This window comes from Apus apus, chromosome 1 (genome assembly GCF_020740795.1).
Source record: "Apus apus isolate bApuApu2 chromosome 1, bApuApu2.pri.cur, whole genome shotgun sequence".
Lineage (NCBI taxonomy): Eukaryota > Metazoa > Chordata > Aves > Apodiformes > Apodidae > Apus > Apus apus.
In genome coordinates, this window is record NC_067282.1 from 120,924,203 (window position 1) to 120,941,288 (window position 17,086).

At 41.6% G+C, this 17,086-nt stretch overlaps 1 protein-coding gene across 1 annotated transcript in view; it reads left to right on the plus strand.

The window, feature by feature from the left end:
* Positions 1–16,191: 16,191 nt before the first annotated feature.
* The window catches only part of PPP2R3B (protein phosphatase 2 regulatory subunit B''beta), a 47,107-nt gene continuing 46,212 nt past the window's right edge, over positions 16,192–17,086 (plus strand). The window contains exon 1 of the mRNA XM_051626634.1: positions 16,192–16,255. The gene's annotated coding sequence lies outside the window, so the exon portion shown is untranslated. The remainder of the gene's footprint in view (positions 16,256–17,086) is intronic.

A 17,086-nucleotide genomic window follows, 5' to 3' on the forward strand; every position in this document is an offset into this window, starting at 1 on the left:
AAAAGACAGGATCAGGCATGTGCCAGTTACTCCAGCTCCCACAGTGCAGTGAAACAAAAAGGATCCTTTGGCTGCAGCAGTAATGGGAGATTCTTTAAATTTTCCATTACTCAGAGAAACATTTTGAAAGTTGTATTGCAACTGAGGTCAAGGTTGTGAGTTTAATACAAGTTGCCACCCGTGATAAGAAGCGAAGACTCATAGGAAATGGAAAAAAGTTTTCTTTTTCTCTTCCAAAATAAAATTCACCTGGGAGACCGTCAGAGAATCTAGACAAGGACTAGTGCTTCACTCCTTTAATATGGCTAGAAGTGTTCTGTCTTGTTTCTACGAGCATGAAGAGGAACAGGTACCCTGGTAATAAGCACAGATTCTTTTTATCTTAAGTTACTAGGAACAGATGAATCTGAAGCTTCCTTATTCATCCTCAGAGGAGTTTTCTAAGGAGTTCAATATTCACAGTTATGTATTTTTCAGAAAAACACTTAAAGTTATGTCAGAAGCATACCCGCTGATGGGTGTTTTATACCCTGTTAATATAAAAGTCCATTGAACTAACTGTGTTTCAGCCTTCGGGGATGGTAGGAAGGGAGGCTTTAGATGATGAGCTGTGCAGAGTTACCACTGAGGAATCCATGCACACATCTCTAGCAATATAATTTTCATGTTCTTTCTTCAGCAGACAGCAGCATGGTCATTAGAGAATATAAGAAAGAGTTTCCCAAAGCTTAATAGGCTTCCCCTTTCTACATCTAGCAGTAACTTGTACACAGTAAGTCTTTGTACTGGACTATGGACCCACCAGTATGGGTTTGGTCTACTTAGTTTAGACTTGTTTCTTCCCACACTGGCTGTATTTTTTCTGTCCTAAGAGGATGCTTTAGAAGTCCTACCTTGTACAACATCACCTGGAGTTCAAAACTCAACAGTTTTCACCTGGTGCTTAATATTTCCTTTTAATTTTCTCCAATCAGAATCTCCCTTCCCATTAGGCAAGATTGGGAAGTCCATCATCATGCATATGTATTATTCTCAGCTGTATTATGTCTTAGGAAATCAGATCATGGTAAATAATTTGGGGGGGGGAAAAAAAAAATCTTATTTGCATGTGAAGCAGGGAAGAGGGAAAGGGTTGTTTCTTCTCTCTTTGTAAGACCTAGCTCCACAAAAATATAAAGTGTGGAAATTCTATACCTACCAATCTGATATCTTTTCTAAAAAAGACTACTCCATAATACACATATGTAACCCAATTATAAGATTTGGTTAATCTTTTCATATGTACTTATTTCTTCTGGATTGCAAGCTAGTCCTTTCATTCTGTGCTTATGCCAAGGAACCTCTTGGACAAATTTTGCTTGAGAATTTGCCAAATGATAACTGCATTTTAATAAGCTTATGATCCATCAGACAGCAAAGTAAACAGGGAAAACTCTGCTAGAGCCAGACTCTCTCTGGGTTTCTAAGCTGTATGTGAAGTGATCAGTATATGTGTACATACTCATGCATGGGACAGAAGTTCAAATGTAACTGTTAATATGTGTATGTGCATACCATAGCATGCTATTTGTTTTTAATTTTAAAAAGCTAATAAACAAGGCTTTGTGAGTTTACCTTTCATTAGAAAAGCTCAATAAACACAAGTGCTGGCTTTCTCCTTTTCTGCTCTTGTCAAATAACCTCAACATATTCTACCCACTGAAAATGTTCACTGTTTATCAGTTTAAAATTGATCACTCTTTTCTTGTATACTGTTGCAATAATGGCTCTGCAGCTGAAATAAAAGGGGTTTATTCTTACATATAAAAGGAACATAGCCATAACTGTGTTAAGATATTTCCCTCATATTGTAGAGTTATAAAACTGGAGAAGGAAACTGTTGGAGGGAGGGGGTTGCCACTCCACACATTTCTATTAAATGGGGGAAACAATTCCACAGAGTATGGCTACCCAGTTCTGGCAGTTTCTGCCAGGTTTTATTCTACTTACATTTTACTGAATAAACTGTCTTCTACCACATCTGCACCCCTATTTGTCCTACTAAAGCAGTACCCTGCTGGTAGTAACATTAAGTTTCACTGAGGTCACAGTGTTCAGCATCTAACTTAGGTTCTGTTCCAAAATACACTAAGATAACTCACAACACAGTTCCCTGGGCAGGCCCTTCTTCCACCAAGTCATCTACTCTGCTCTACACTATTTGCATATTTGGCTCTCCAGAAATTATGCTGTTGACACGTGGGCAGGAAAATCTCTTACCCCCGAGGCACACACAGCTGCACGCTGCTGGCTAAGGCCACACACCCATAAAGTCAGAGATGACTCTTCCAGTTGTATTGATGGGAGCTGGAATGGATCCTTCAGTCAGCACACCATGGCCCACAAAACTAACAGTATTTGTAAGCTGCTTAAGTTGATAACTTCAGAGGGGGAAAAAAAGCCAAAACATATGACAAGTGCTGGCAGAGCCATAAAGAACTTTCATGTACTCAACTGAGTTCCCTCCAGGTGTCCCTCTCCAAAAATATCTCTTCTACTCTTTGTGGACTTTTCTAAATATCTTTGTAAATAGAAGCAAGTTTAAGAACAGCATTAGAAAGAGCAGTCCCATGCTGTTAAGCATTTGATGCTTATTTTCCATGAGTCCAGCAGGGGTCATATGAGGGACATTGACTTTTTTTGACACGTTTTTTCTGATACCCCTTTCCCTCCATCACTCCTCCAGGGGCAGCACAGCTACAGAGGGAAAGGTGGGAATTGAAATAGCACCAAAGAGCCTGGCTCATTCCCTGGGCTGCTGTCCATGAGTGGTAAAACGAGCACTGTCCCTTCACCAGTATGCAAGCCTGCTGCAATTTGGTTCTAATGATACCAGCCTAGGATCTCAGGGACATACAATTCCACATGGCCATGCTGCCCTAGCAAAGTGCCTTGTCTCATGCTCCATCTGTGTAATATTTTCCCCATGGTGAAATACAATAGAGCTGAACTTACTGCCTTACCCACTGGGAACTCCTGACTCTTGAATGCTTGATCTCCTAATCCTAACACTGTGTGGAAAAGGGTTTTGATATTTTAAAAGTCTTCCCAAATGTATTTAATTAAGTAGGTCAGTCTCTTACATAGGTGACACACTTCCTTCACTTTACTACCAAGCAGTCATTAGGCTGTGCTTTCAACCAGTGTTTTACTATTTAAGAGATTTACCTGCATTAAGCTAACAAATACATGTGTGGCCTTTAACTGTTTATCTCTGGCCTTCTACATCGTTGTTTTGGCCTTGCAAGTACAAGGTGGTACCCAGCCTCAACTCCCTTGGAGTTCATCCAAGCTGAGAATCTCTCCATCTTACAAGAAACACACAGTGCAAACCATGCCCAGGCCTTTTGGGTAACCCTTTTCCTTCTTTGCTGCTTGCATCTTCAGCCCCCTCTGTTCTTAAAGTGATACTTCTGAAGGGAAGTGAAGGTTTTCTGTTCTATCTTGACACATTCACAATGTATGTGTAGTTCTCCTTGATTCTATCCGTATAAATTGTTGCAATTAGCTATTCATTATCTCTCCTGCCCCACTGTCACTTTGCTGCATAACCTCTATTTAGCTGCATTCTCCAGCAGCCCACAGACCATCATAGTTAAAAAAATTAAGTTCCTCTTGACAGTCCAGGTGGTTGACATTGGTTTGAATTCCCTTTCCTAGATCTTAGGATTTAATCATCAAATTTCTACAGAAGGTCTCCCCATGGAACTTTATTCCCAAACACTGAGGCTTAAGTTGGCTTTGAAGCATCAAGTGCATTTGTTTTATTTGACATTTATTTTGGTATTATTTTGGCATAAATTGTTTTAATTCTAATAATCACTGTTTAATTTTCTGCACTGTATATATTCTCTTTTGTTCCCATCATCGAAGCAGTTGTTTCACAGTTAGCTATAAATTTACATCTGTTTGATCTCAGGTGTCTCTCTGCCTAAAGAATTAATGATGCTTTTGATAATATATACTCCAAAGGTATATTGTTTTGAACAACTCCTTTGACCTACTTCTTTCCATAATGTTTGAGGTTTCTGTCAACGTGATTTCTCTTTATCATTTTTCTTCCCTTCCCTTTACCAGAGGCTGATTTTCTTCTAACAACCTATTTCATTTCAATTCAGTAAAACTCCCTTTATTTTTTAATTTTCTTAGGTTCTTGAAGTCCCCAGATTCCAAAAACATTAATTTTACATTTTGTCAAATAGAAGGAAGTTCAGTAGATTCAAATAGAAGCAGACTGAATAATCTTACCTATGTAATGTCCTTTTTCCTTCACTTTGAAAAATACAGCAATTGTGGATGAAATTCTTGTTCCTGTGATAAATTGAAAAGAAAATTAAAGTAAGTCTTACTTCATTAGATCTGAAATATAAAACTCTTTGTCACTTAAAAAAAAAAAAAAAATTTATTATTCAAATCTCAGTATAAGTAACACATGGACACTCCTGATCCTGAAATATAAAACTCTGTCACTTAAAAAAAAAAAAAAATATATATATATATATATATATATATATATATATATATAATTCAAATCTCAGTATAAGTAACATGTGGACACTCCTGATGCATCAAGTAGGAATTTTATTTTACAAAGACCCCAATCTTGCAATCCAATCTGAACAGAAGAGCACTTTCACTGCCATTGAAAGCCAGTGAATCTATTAGGCACTAGGATTACAGAGGTGTTCTGGCACTTAAAAATACAGACAGGGGCAAAGTAAGCTCTTTGAATTATGTTCAGAAAGTGAATTCCCACTGAAATAATTTCATTCCAGCTCATTTCAGTGTCTGTAACACAACCCATGATACTTTAAACGAAACAAACCAACAACCTTGAAGCATAATTTTGTGATATTTCTGTCCCATGGAACAAGAAACAGGCACTATTCTAACTAGACAAATGACAAAGAGCTCTGAAATTACATAATATTAAAAATTATTACTTACCAAATATAGAAAGGTTTCTGCAAATACCAAATTGTTTTTATTTTGCAAAGAAAAAATATTAAGAAGTGACTGCAAGCAAAACTGACAAGGACAGACACAGAATAAGAACTCCTGAGCTATCTCAAGATTATTTCATAAATCACTGTGTAATTTACACAAGTTCAGGAAGTTGCTAAATTAGCATTCTGGTATCTCACTGGGTATTTTCTCCAACCTTACCTTTAGCTAATGAAGAGGAAACCTACCCTGCAGATACAGGTGTACTGGCAGCAGCAACACCAGTCACACAGCTGAGAACTGAGCAAGCATGGCAGCTATTTGCTAAATCAGAGCCTGTATCTGTAATGGTTAGCACTTCAGAGGTGGCCACGTCAGACATATAAAATTCTTAAAATTCTAAAAATTCTATAAATTCTTGATATCTCCACTACAATAAACAAAGAGCAACACTAAAATAAATAAAGAGAAAAGCAAGCATTATTATGGCATAACACCACCATGCTTCTACAATTATTTAGGACATTTATCATGTAACATTCTGGGTTAGAGAGGGAAATGTGCAGAAATTGTTCTAACACACTGTATTAGAGGGGAAACTGTTTATAAATATTTGAGAATTGTTCTTTCTTAACAAGAAAATTCTATCCATATAAATTGTTGCAATTAGGTATTCATTATCTCTCCTGCACCACTGATTAACAAGCTAAAACTGCAATGGTTAAGGCTATGAAGAATTGGACACTTCCTGTTCATATGGGCTTTTACTATCTCTTTATAACTGATTGAGAATATTTTCTGATTTATTTGGGGGGAAAAAAAAAAAGTTTAAACTGCTTGACAAATATTTCATTGTCTTTATACAGCTCCACTGCTGCCACTTGTTTGGAAAAATGAAAGGTAAGTTGAAAAATGCACCTTTTCCATTTTCATCTCTAATTGAATTCTCTCTTGACCCCCTTATTCCCCATGGCTGTATTTCAGGTTTTGATGATAAGAAAAAGAATTTTGTATTTGGATAATACAATTTTCTCACTTGCCTTCAGCGACCTTCAGCTCAATTTCCTCTCCCCAGAGACACTGTATATTATAGAATTGAATCAAATTCCTTATTCATAGAAAAAAAGTTCCAATTTAATCTGAATATTCAGCATTTTACACTGGTCAGGGTGATGGATGGCAAATTGAAATGCTTTTGGTTCAGGTAATCAAATGGTAGAATTCAGACTTGTATTGAAAAAAATAATGAAGTCTATTCAATATTCTCATAAGGTGCAAAAAATGCACATTACACAGTAGAACTGGGGCTTTTTCTTATTACCTAACCAATAACATCTCCATTGCAAAAAGTATAGTAAAACATTAAGAATTTATGTAGGTTAGAAGATGTGAAAAGCAGCCACCATTGAGGGAAAATGCAGGCATCTTCCTAAGAGTGTTCAAACAAATTACTGCAAAACTGGAGAAAAACCAGATCTGTTGCCAGTATGTAGCTGCAATGTTCAGTGCTGGCTTACTGAAGCCTTTTAATATGTTTTTAAATGCTTTTAAAGAAAGAAACACAGCCATTTTCATCACTTCAAGTCATCCAGTACACTAAACTACTGTAATGTTTCATTTCCATCCCCAGAAGTTTTGTCAAGTAACATTATCAGGTATCTCACTACCCCCAAAGAACTATCAGACTTATTTTGGAAAACTGTCCTGTTGCTTTTGAAGTTCAACCTCAAAAGAACAACTGAACAACTTCAGCTTGGAACCACCCTACTGATGCAGTACACTTGGACACTTGGACAAAGTGTCTCCAGAAAAACAAGATAACCACGGGGCATAAATACAGTTTGGTATAAAAACTCTTATCAATAGTTCCTTTACTTCTCAAGATGCATGGAATTGCCCTGTTGGTTTTTTAAATACTGCATTAAAGTTATTTCTTTACTATTTATGTGGAGCATTTAAGCCACAAGGAAAGCTTAACTATAGGCACCACTAGCATTTCATTAAAATTGCAATGCAGCAAGTTTAATTGCTAAGTGCCTAATTTCACTGCCTAAATGTTAAGGCACTGTGTTAAAAATGTAGTCCTAGGCTGCCTTTGCAGACTGTATAGAACTTGTGCAAAAGGGGAAGCCTCCTCCATGTTTATGCTCTCACCTCAGTCATTCTTACCTGGTGCACAGCCACTATCCAAGCCAAGCTGACGAGGGGAAGTCCCCTTCAGATTAACTTCTCCATACCTGACAGACATCAGGTGGCCTTCACAACCCAGGGAGAACATTTTTCTTTCCTCCACATCACAAGCAGCTCACAAGGCCAGTGGTCACACTCAGGCACCCTCCGTTGAAACACAGAGCTTTGCATGATGTTGGTGACACTCACTGGGCATTTATTTTCTGTAGGTAACCCATTAATGGAGTTTATCTTAACAATTTGTGCAGTTTCACAGCCACAGGGTGCAGATGGGTGTGAGGCATGTGGAAAAAGCATGCACAGAAGCTGTCTCAGGATCAGGCTAAGTGCTCAGACTCTCAAGGATAATGGCTACATTAGAAAAATGTACAAGCAGAAGCTCTTCTATTGAACCAACTCTTACAAATTAAGAAACGTTGGCAGGACCGGGTGAACGCTAGCAAGAACATTAACTTGCAATCCACCTGGTCAGTCATGAGAGAATAGCTGAACCTAGAGAAACAGACACATATATTAATTTCAGTCAAGCCTCAGATAAATACAAGATTGCATTTTTTCAACCTAGCCCTGCAAGAGCAATTTAGGAACCAAACATTACATGGCATCACTGTACTGGTGTAAGAGCAGATCTTCTGTGTAAGCCACTAACAGGTACACTGATGAATAAAAATAGAGCCCAATTACTGATAGCAGATCCTTTACTTCTTCAGGACTAGCAGGATTAGGAGTCATTAAAATGCATTATTTTCTATGTTAAAGTGAACAGATACCAAATAGATCCACAAAGAAATAAAGCATGGGATGTTTAACATAATCAGAAACACAAAAATGTGTTGGGGCTTTGAGAAAACTGCTCTAATGGAAGCTCTCCCTGCCCACAGCAGGGGGGTTGGAACTAGATAATCTTTAAGGTCCCTTCCAACCCAAACCATTCTATTATTCTACGAAAAATGAACTTAAGATGTCACAGGATTTAAGCATATGATTTTGAAATAATTCAAGTAGAAGCTTGCAGTCTGTCCTCAATAGGACAGGAAATAAGCACATATTTCTGACTAACCTGTTAGAGGCATGCCAAGGTCTGGAACACTAAGGGCATTTGCTGCATGTGCTTACTTCTGCTGACATGTATTTGGAACCCCTTTTGTGAACACCTCTGTGGGAATATAATCACTCGAAGACACGCGTGAAAGAAATTCATACAACACTGTACAAACAGAAATTAGAAAATCGTTTTAATTTTGTTGAAAAGTTACATTCAGATCTTGATCCTTCCAGAAGAGTTCTTAGTACCCTTCCTTGTAGAAGGGCTAGGTACAAACTCAGAACAGCAGGGCGATGTGAGGAGGTGCTTAAAAGTCAGGAAATGCTAGCATTAAAACACTAATACTATTTGGTTTCATGTTACCATGGAGACTATTCCCAGAGGCAGTATTAGCCTGTGGACACTAAGCCCCATGGGGGAACTTTCACAACCAAGAGATACCAACAGCCTCTTCTGGAGAGCAGTTGAGATCAGGCACCCAGCTCAAGCTCAGAAAAGCCTGCATCACTCAGACAAATTTAGCCCCGTGACTACTCACCATGCATTCAAATGAAATTCTCTAGCATCAACTACTTTCCCCAGGACCATGTCGGACATTAGGCAAGCTTTGTATTCCTTCAGCTTGCACTTTCCTCATTTCTGTAATGGTCCAGCATTCTTCTAATGACCCAGATCTTTTATGCGTTCAAATACTGGATCTATATCTTGGCACTTGTTGACTGACATCACATTCACTTCTCTTTTCTGGTTATAATATTAAAAGCTAAACATTAATTACAGAGATAACTTCTCTAGCCTTGTCTCTGGAACAGGATAGGTAGCTGGGAACACAACAGTCTACTTGTCTGCTGGTTACCTCGCTGACAACTGGGGGAGGTGGGTACCCTTAAAAGGAGCAACTTGGCTCAAGGTAGCCATTTGATAGGGTGCCTCAAGTGTCTTCTTCAGAGAGCAGGACAAACAACGTTGTGACAGCGCACAAAATACTCTGGCCCAGCATTCAAAAGGCTTTTGTTCCTCCTCTGTATGTTAACTCCAGCCAACGTGGAGGGGAGCAGAGGCTCCCGTGCTAGCTGGCACACCAGGCTGTGTCTTGTTCACTGTGAATGTAAGCCAGCTTGGGTAGCAATTTAATAAAGCAGCTGAAGTTAATGCCATTTTTTGGCACCACATAAGAGAGTTTGTTGTAGGGTCACACATATGCATATAAGGGGTCATGTACCAGCAAATTTTCAGGAAACAGTAGACATGCACGTTATTAGACTGAATTGCTGTCTGGCTCCAATCTCTGAAATATGTAACCAACTCTTAACCCTAAGTCTCAGCACTCTGGTGCATTTAAATCACAAAAATGTGTAGGATTTTTGTGTCTTAAACTAAGGTTTTTAGAGTAGGAAAAGCATACCAAGAATGTAGAACCAGTTCCTACACAAAAATACTTGAGGAGCAATACTGCTGGTATTAGTGCCACTACTGACACAATATTTAGATTTATATACACTTCTCAAAATCTGAGATTACTTCTAACATCTTAATTTTAAAGAAATTAATCTGGGGCTCCTATATATTTTTAATTAGAATTTTCGAGCCATTCATTGTATATTTCCAAGACTTTCTTTGTGACCACAAGGGCTTTTTTTAACATACACATTTAATGGAAGACAATATTATTCATAATCATGAGACTCTAAAGCTGGAGCTTTACAAGAAAAACACTAAATCTTATTAAACTTGTGATAAAATTATTGGTGTTGGCAACCTTGCAGGCATGTGCCTTGAGCTGCACAGTGTTTTCCTCCTCTAACTACTGTAACTAAAAGGACTTTAATGAGGGTGAAAGAATGTGGCTCTGTCTGCTCAGAATCTTTTGGAATTTTCACTTTTCCCTAATGAAAATGAAAACTTTTTTTTTTTTTTAATTTTTTTTGCCTGTAAGCTTTTAAGGACATCTGAACTGATTTCTGTAATGAAATAGGATTAAGCAAACTCAGAGAAATAATAAATGTGGTTTGTATTAGTGTACTAATTAGCTCATAAATTTAGAAATAGCTAATCTTTAAGTTTTGCTGAATGAAAATAGCAGTCAAATCACAGATCAGATTGTGGAACTGGAGTAATGCAGTGGTGAGTTTAAACCCCCTGAGCACAGCTGTCTGATCCCATAGCACTATGAAAACTGGAAATTTTGCTACTCGCTTTGAAGACCACAAGGTGAATTTAACCAAAGTTGTAAAATATTACTCAAGCAGCCAGATGCTTAACAGACAATAACAAAACAAAACCAAAAAAAAAAGTGATTTATTAGGTGTGTGCTCCTCATTGTGTTGCAATCCAACGATTAACTATGTTAATTATTTTTGGTTCAGTGAACTAATTAGCAGACTGGTAGCTAGTATAATCCCATGTTTTACTGCAGTTTCTATTTAATGTATATATGTATGCACACAGATTGAAAGACCATGCCCCAGACATATATGTGCAATCTCAGAAATAATTATAGGTGCCAAGTGATACAAATATACTTGCCCATCACACAATTTACATTTCCTTTGAACTGTCAAAGTAGAAAATGAGTAGAGACACTAGCTGTTTTACACTGCCCCCTGATAATCTGATGAAACACAGAGAAATGTGTATTCTATCCCAAAACAACTTCAGATCTCAGTTCTTCACAGAGTCCTAGCCAGGTGGTGGAGAAGCAAGAGCCAAGCACCCAGGCATGGTTTATGGTATGGTAGCAGACAAATAGCTGGCAGATATTGCAGGCTGCTGAACACAATAGCTCAGAGTCTCCTCTCCCCTATAATGGTTGCACCAGAACAAGGTTAGAAGAGAACTGGGCTTGGTAACACTCAACATGGAGAATGAATAGACTCCCATTCTCACACCCCATAAACATCCCCATGTACACCTTGTTAAACACCACTCTAGAGACTGCATTTGAAGCAGTTTTCCACAAACTCCATGTGACCTGGATACAATGCTAGATAAAACCATTGGATAAAATATGGCACTAGAAATATATGAACCTGGGATTAGAAGATCAGGGTGACTTAATGACCAGCCTTCACATCTGGACTGCTGTAAACATTGCCCAATCCAAGGACCCTGTGGAAAAAAAACAACAAATCAACAGTAATTCAGGAATGTTCACTGCTAGCCCTGCAGTGATGTGCAGTAGGAATTAATCTAAAACTATGACAGCAAACAACTGCTTGTGCAGTTTTCTTCTTTGGCTTGTAGTGCACCTGCTCTTACATTATCTACATCTTACACTCTCTTTTTTCTTGCAGAAATGTATGTATTCCCACATTAAACCAACTGCTTATGTCAAGAAATAGCCAGTGACAAGGCTTTAGTCTAACTACATGGTGTGATAAGGAGGAAATAAAATGGGACTGCAAATAAAGAATGTTTAAATGCCTGTACTTACCATACAAGCTGGGAAGTCACAAAGCAATTTGTAATTATAGCTCTGACTTGCTCTTAAGGGGTTGTGCATCAACAAGCTATTAACCAGTATTCTACCTCAAAGTGGTAGAAGAGAGAGAAAATTCAAGCTTCAAGGCTCAATACCAGTGTCTTCTGAGGGTATTTTTGGCTGCCAAACAAGTGCACCAAGTCAGCATTGCTGACATTTTTCAGTCTGCAAATGATGCTACTTCTGGAGGCCATATGACCTGTAGTTACCATTCTAGCTCTGGTTTTGGTAAGCTGCTGCAAGAAAGCCTGAAGTGGCATGGTGAGCTGGTATGGATGGGTAGCTCAAGGGATTCCCAGTTATTACCATTTTCTTTGCCTTTCCCTTCAGTTCAAGTGAGGCTGCATCAGACATCCAAAGTCCTCCCCATCCCGCCCCCCCCATTGTGGTTTTGAGTGACAGAATGCTAGGCTTTATCTTTCACCAAGTGAAAAGCAATATTTATACTCTCCTGAAGTCTCTGACTGCATACGATAAGCAGGTTTACCAAGAATATCAACCTGGCAGTGCAACTTCAACGAGCCTTTCAGCCCAAAATTTTCAATTACAGCGACTTAAAGTGACCAGCTTGTCAGAGATACTCAGCACACTTGCTTTCAGCTAAGTTAGCATATTAGGAAATCAGGACACTGCTATTTTAGTGCTTATATATAGGTTAGAATCAAAGTTCAGATGCCTAAATTTGAAAATTGTGGGAAGCGTCAGCAAAAGCATTACAAGAAGCCTGATCAAAATGCGGGATTAACCTTAAAGCAGTATCCTAAAGAGGTACTGTACTTCTCTTCCCCATGTGACAGGCACATGAGAAGCTCTAGAGTAAGGACTCCTAAAGATTCTGCAGTGAACTGCATTCTGATCTCGAGCACGTTTCACTTCAGCCTCACACTCTGTGGCACGATGATGACTCTACTTTTCAGACTGGATGAGACAACATCTAACATAGTCCTGTGCAACCAGGTGAAGGTAATACTGCACATTTATCCTACCTCACATTAGACTTCTAAAATGTGGTTTGTATACCTCAGATACTAATTGAGATTCCTACTGATTAGGGGAGAGGAACAGGCCCTCTGAAGTCATTATATATCTGACCTAAGTTAGATGTCTACCTCAGGATAGCATTAATATGGGCTTGGAAATGTTGCATTATTCCCACCAATGACAAGTCTCCCCACATGAGATGGAGATCCCTCTTCATACCCACACGTCTAAGTTGTACACGCCCACGGTTATCACAGAAGAAGCCCAGCCTTCATGGCCAAATGCTGATTGGGAACAGGAATACCCACAAAGAATAGCACTGCCCTGTGTCACCATCCCAATGACAAATAATGGCAAAGAGAACTTTGATATTGTCCTGGTTTGAGCCAGGATGAAGCCAATTTTCCTTTTACTGATTTTTTTTTTTTTTTTCCTTCAGCAAGCTTTCTTTTACCTAGCAACAGTGTGTTCTAACTAAAGCTGATAAGACAGTGGAATGTTTTTCTAACTGCTGGGTCTTCAAGGTCACACCTTCACTCAACCGGCTCAGACACTACAGGGAGATCTATGACCCCCCCATAGGAGGCTGAGTTAGACAGACAGCAAAACTGGCCAGAGATATTCTATTCCATATATCTACGTAAGCTCAGAGGAAGGTCAGAGATCACAGAAGACAACTTCCTTCCTGCTGCTTCTGCTCTTCTGTCCATGGCCGGTGTCCGGGGAGGACTCCGTCCATCCATCACCGTTGACCCCCAGGCTCGAGCTCTCCTGACCCTCATCACTCTGTGCTCTCTCCAGCAGCAGCTCCAGGATTTCTCGGGACTGCTCCAGCTCAGGAGATGCTGTGGGAGTTGCTGGGCGTGGGGGGAGGTGAGAGGCTTTTGCACATATCTGAACATATTTGTATATAATTGTACAAATTTTCTTATATCATTGGTGTTTAATTAAAGCTGTGTAGTTTAGTTTTCAATCCAGCCAAGTCTCTCTCTTTTTCTCTCTCTCCTTCCCTACCTGGGTGGGAGAGGATTCAGAGTGTTGTTGTCAGACCCGAGTCAAATGGTGACAGATACTTAGCCATCAGTTTATACTGTCAGTGCTGCTGATATCAGCTCGTGTCAAGATGGGTAAAACAAGGTCAGAAATGAGCTACACACAACAGACCCAACAAGAACTGGAAGCTAATGTGGTCTTCAGTTTCTGCACTGGTATTAGCACCTCCCTGCACTTGATGGAGGGAGGTGCCACATGGATATACCAGTGTGAGTGGACTGAACCCACTGCACTGTGTAGTTAGGCCCCAGCACTCCTGTTATTGGCATGAATTATACCAACATACTACTCCTTTGCATTTGTCTGAAGTGTAGTCTGCATCTTTTACAACAATGCTAAGTGTGACCCCATCACTTTAACTTCCAGGTATCAGTTGGATAGTGCACATTCCGTACTTTTCTATTTTTATAATTATTCAAGGGACTTTTAAGGCAGCCCAAACTTAAACTAGATAGATACATTTCACATTAATTGCAACACACTAGAACAGATTTCCATCCATTGAAAGCAACACAGAAAAGGTACCGCTTCTGTACTTAACCATGGCAGCAGGAACACAGAAATAGTGGAATTCCAAGTTTCAATTCTTGGTGGAAGATACAAACACAAGAGGTTCAGTTTAGGTGTTTTTCCACTTTTGGCCAAATTTGGGCTCCTGTACCTCTACAAACACACATCTCTAGCAGTAGATACACTGCTGACAAGACTTCATTCATCCAGAGACACATTTAAAATACCCCTGTCAATGACAAGTATCTGTATGACCTGGTGATGATGCCCAAAGCACCTTCTTCGATTTAACAGCAGACACATGGCATTGATTCCTCTCTCATACCAATGTTAATCATGACAAACTCTCATAAAGTGAGAATTAGAATTGCTTTGAGTACGTCTACCATGCACCAGAGAATACTGTGACTGTGTATTTCTCAGAGGTGGGGGGTTTTAACTTCTTTTTTTCTCATTTCTCACGTTCCTCTGGGAGATCTCATTGCCAGTTTCAACAAAGGGCCTCATCTCCATGCAGATGATATCCAACTCTACAACTCTGTCAGCTCACGCTCTGATCCCCTTCTTGCCACCTGTCTTCAACATGTCAATCAACAGATGGCTACACCACCACGAAGGAACGCTTCAAAGGCATTCAAAATGTTTTAAAAGTCCTCTTTGTTCCATGTCTGTGGCCCTGCTATCAGTCTTCTTAATTCAGCCCTTCAGCTCTCAGCAAAAAAAAAAAATCTTGCTGCTACCCATAACACAGAGGTTTCGTTTGCTTTTCTCCTGCTTTAAAGCTACTTCCATAGTATTTACAGATTTACCCATACTTGGACATCTGCTTCCTCTGTGTTATGTTGAAGGCTTTGCTCCAAATTAAACTAATGCCATTTTGTCCACATTGGTTTCCTAAAAACACTGTAAATTTCACCAACCAACGGGCAGGAAACAGACTGCTACTCTGCTTTGAAAAGTGGAGACTCACTCAAGAACTTTCAACACCCTACAGGTTTTATTGAACACAGAATCTCATTTCAAGACTTGGGAAAACGCATTTCAGCGTCTACAGCAGCAAACCAAAGCCCTCTGATACACGACTGGGTTGTTTGTTGTTTTTTTTTGCCAGGATGTATTTTGAACGTTATCAAAATATAAGTGTTTAACTGTACCAAATCTCTCTCGCAGCATCTAGTCTCTTGCTTCACTTCCTTTTTTACCTCCGTGTTCCTTTTCTTCAAGCCTCCAGAAATGACAAAGCAAGCCCATCCCTTCGATTGCTTACCCTATTTTCTCTCATCTGCATATTTTAGCCTTCCCTTCAAACTACCGTAGCACGCACATGGCACAGGCTCAGCCCCACAGCAGCAGTATTCCAAGGGTTTACGTTCAACAACCATCCCTCAAACGGGGAGTGCCTCTCACGGGGAAGGCAGGACGCGGAACGCAGGAACAAATCCGCACCCAGACGAGGAGCTGTGGCGGGGCGGAGGCGGGGATCTGCCGTGAGAACACACCATCCTGTGTCGGGGCACCAGGCAGCAGGGGGGGAGACACCGAGACGGGGCAGCCGCACCCGCGCAGCCCGGCTCACCCGGTGCCCGAAGGGGCTGCGGACAGACTGACACGACCTCCTCTCTCCCTAAGGGGATTTTAGCGTTTCGTTTCTTCCCGTTTGCTGCCGCCTCCACAATACAAACCCTCCCCCCCACACACACACACACATTTCATCCTCTCATCCGTGATCCTGTGAAACTAAGGGCCCGCGTGTGCGCAGAAACGCCGTTTCGCCTTCTCCTCCAGCAGGACCGAGCAGCCGGGACCCGCCCAGGCAAAGCCCCGCACCTCCCCAGCCCCTCTCGGAAAGCCCCCCCCGGCGCCCCGCAGCGCCCCGCCCGGCCCGGCCCGGCCCGCTCTGAGGCGGGGCGGCAGGGCAGCTCTCGCGAGACGCGGGCGGGCCGGAAGGCAGCGCGGGTTTGAAGGCGGCGGCGGGAGGGGCGGCGCGGTTGCGGGGCGGTGCGGGACGGCAGGTGGGTGGCCGTTGTCTGGCCGTTGTCTGGCCGTTGTCTCCGGGGGCGGCCCGTACCCCCGCCCGGTGCCCCCCGCGTCCCCCCCCCCCCGGGGCCCGCTCTGCAGCCGCCCCGGCCCGCACTGCTGGCGGAGCAGCCCCTCTGCCCTCCCGCCCAGCCGTCTCCCGGCGGCGTGTGGCGGCCGTTCCCCTCGCCGCTCCGCTCCGCCGGGCTCCTCCCGGCCTGCTCACGGGCGGGCAGCCCCGGCTGCGTGGCGTGGCTCGGTTTGCATCCCGGCGGGTGCTGCCGGGGGGCGGCCGGGCCGGCGCTGGGCGCTGGGGACGTGTCGGTGGGAAAAGCCAGTGGAGCAGCGGGGCCTTCGGGCCCAGCAGCAGCAGCGTAACTGAGCTGTCGAGTTGTGAAAAAAATGTAACTGGTCAGCTATGGCAAGGTTTTGAGTTCTGCTGTGGGGTGAGGACTGGGCTCTGGTGGTACCAGCACCTTCGTTTGCTGGGTGTTACTGATTTCCCAACGCAAGTGCTTGCAGAGGTGACCATGGTAACTTGCGTTCTGTTCTCAGTCTGTGACTCCAGTCCTCTGGCTCCCTGAAAGTTCATATATTCTGTGTTTCAGGTCAGCCAGCTGAACCTGAAATTGTACTACCCCAGTTCTCACATCGTGTTTTATATCAGCTTTAGAAAAACTGCAAAAGTGGGCGTCAAATAGATTGGTTCTTAAAATACCAAATCACTCAGTGGTGCTAAACGAGCAGGCAAATCAAATGCTGAGGAAGGGTCTTCGAGAAGGCAGGGCATCACTCAGGAGAGTGCATCTTGGGCTGCAATGCAAGGT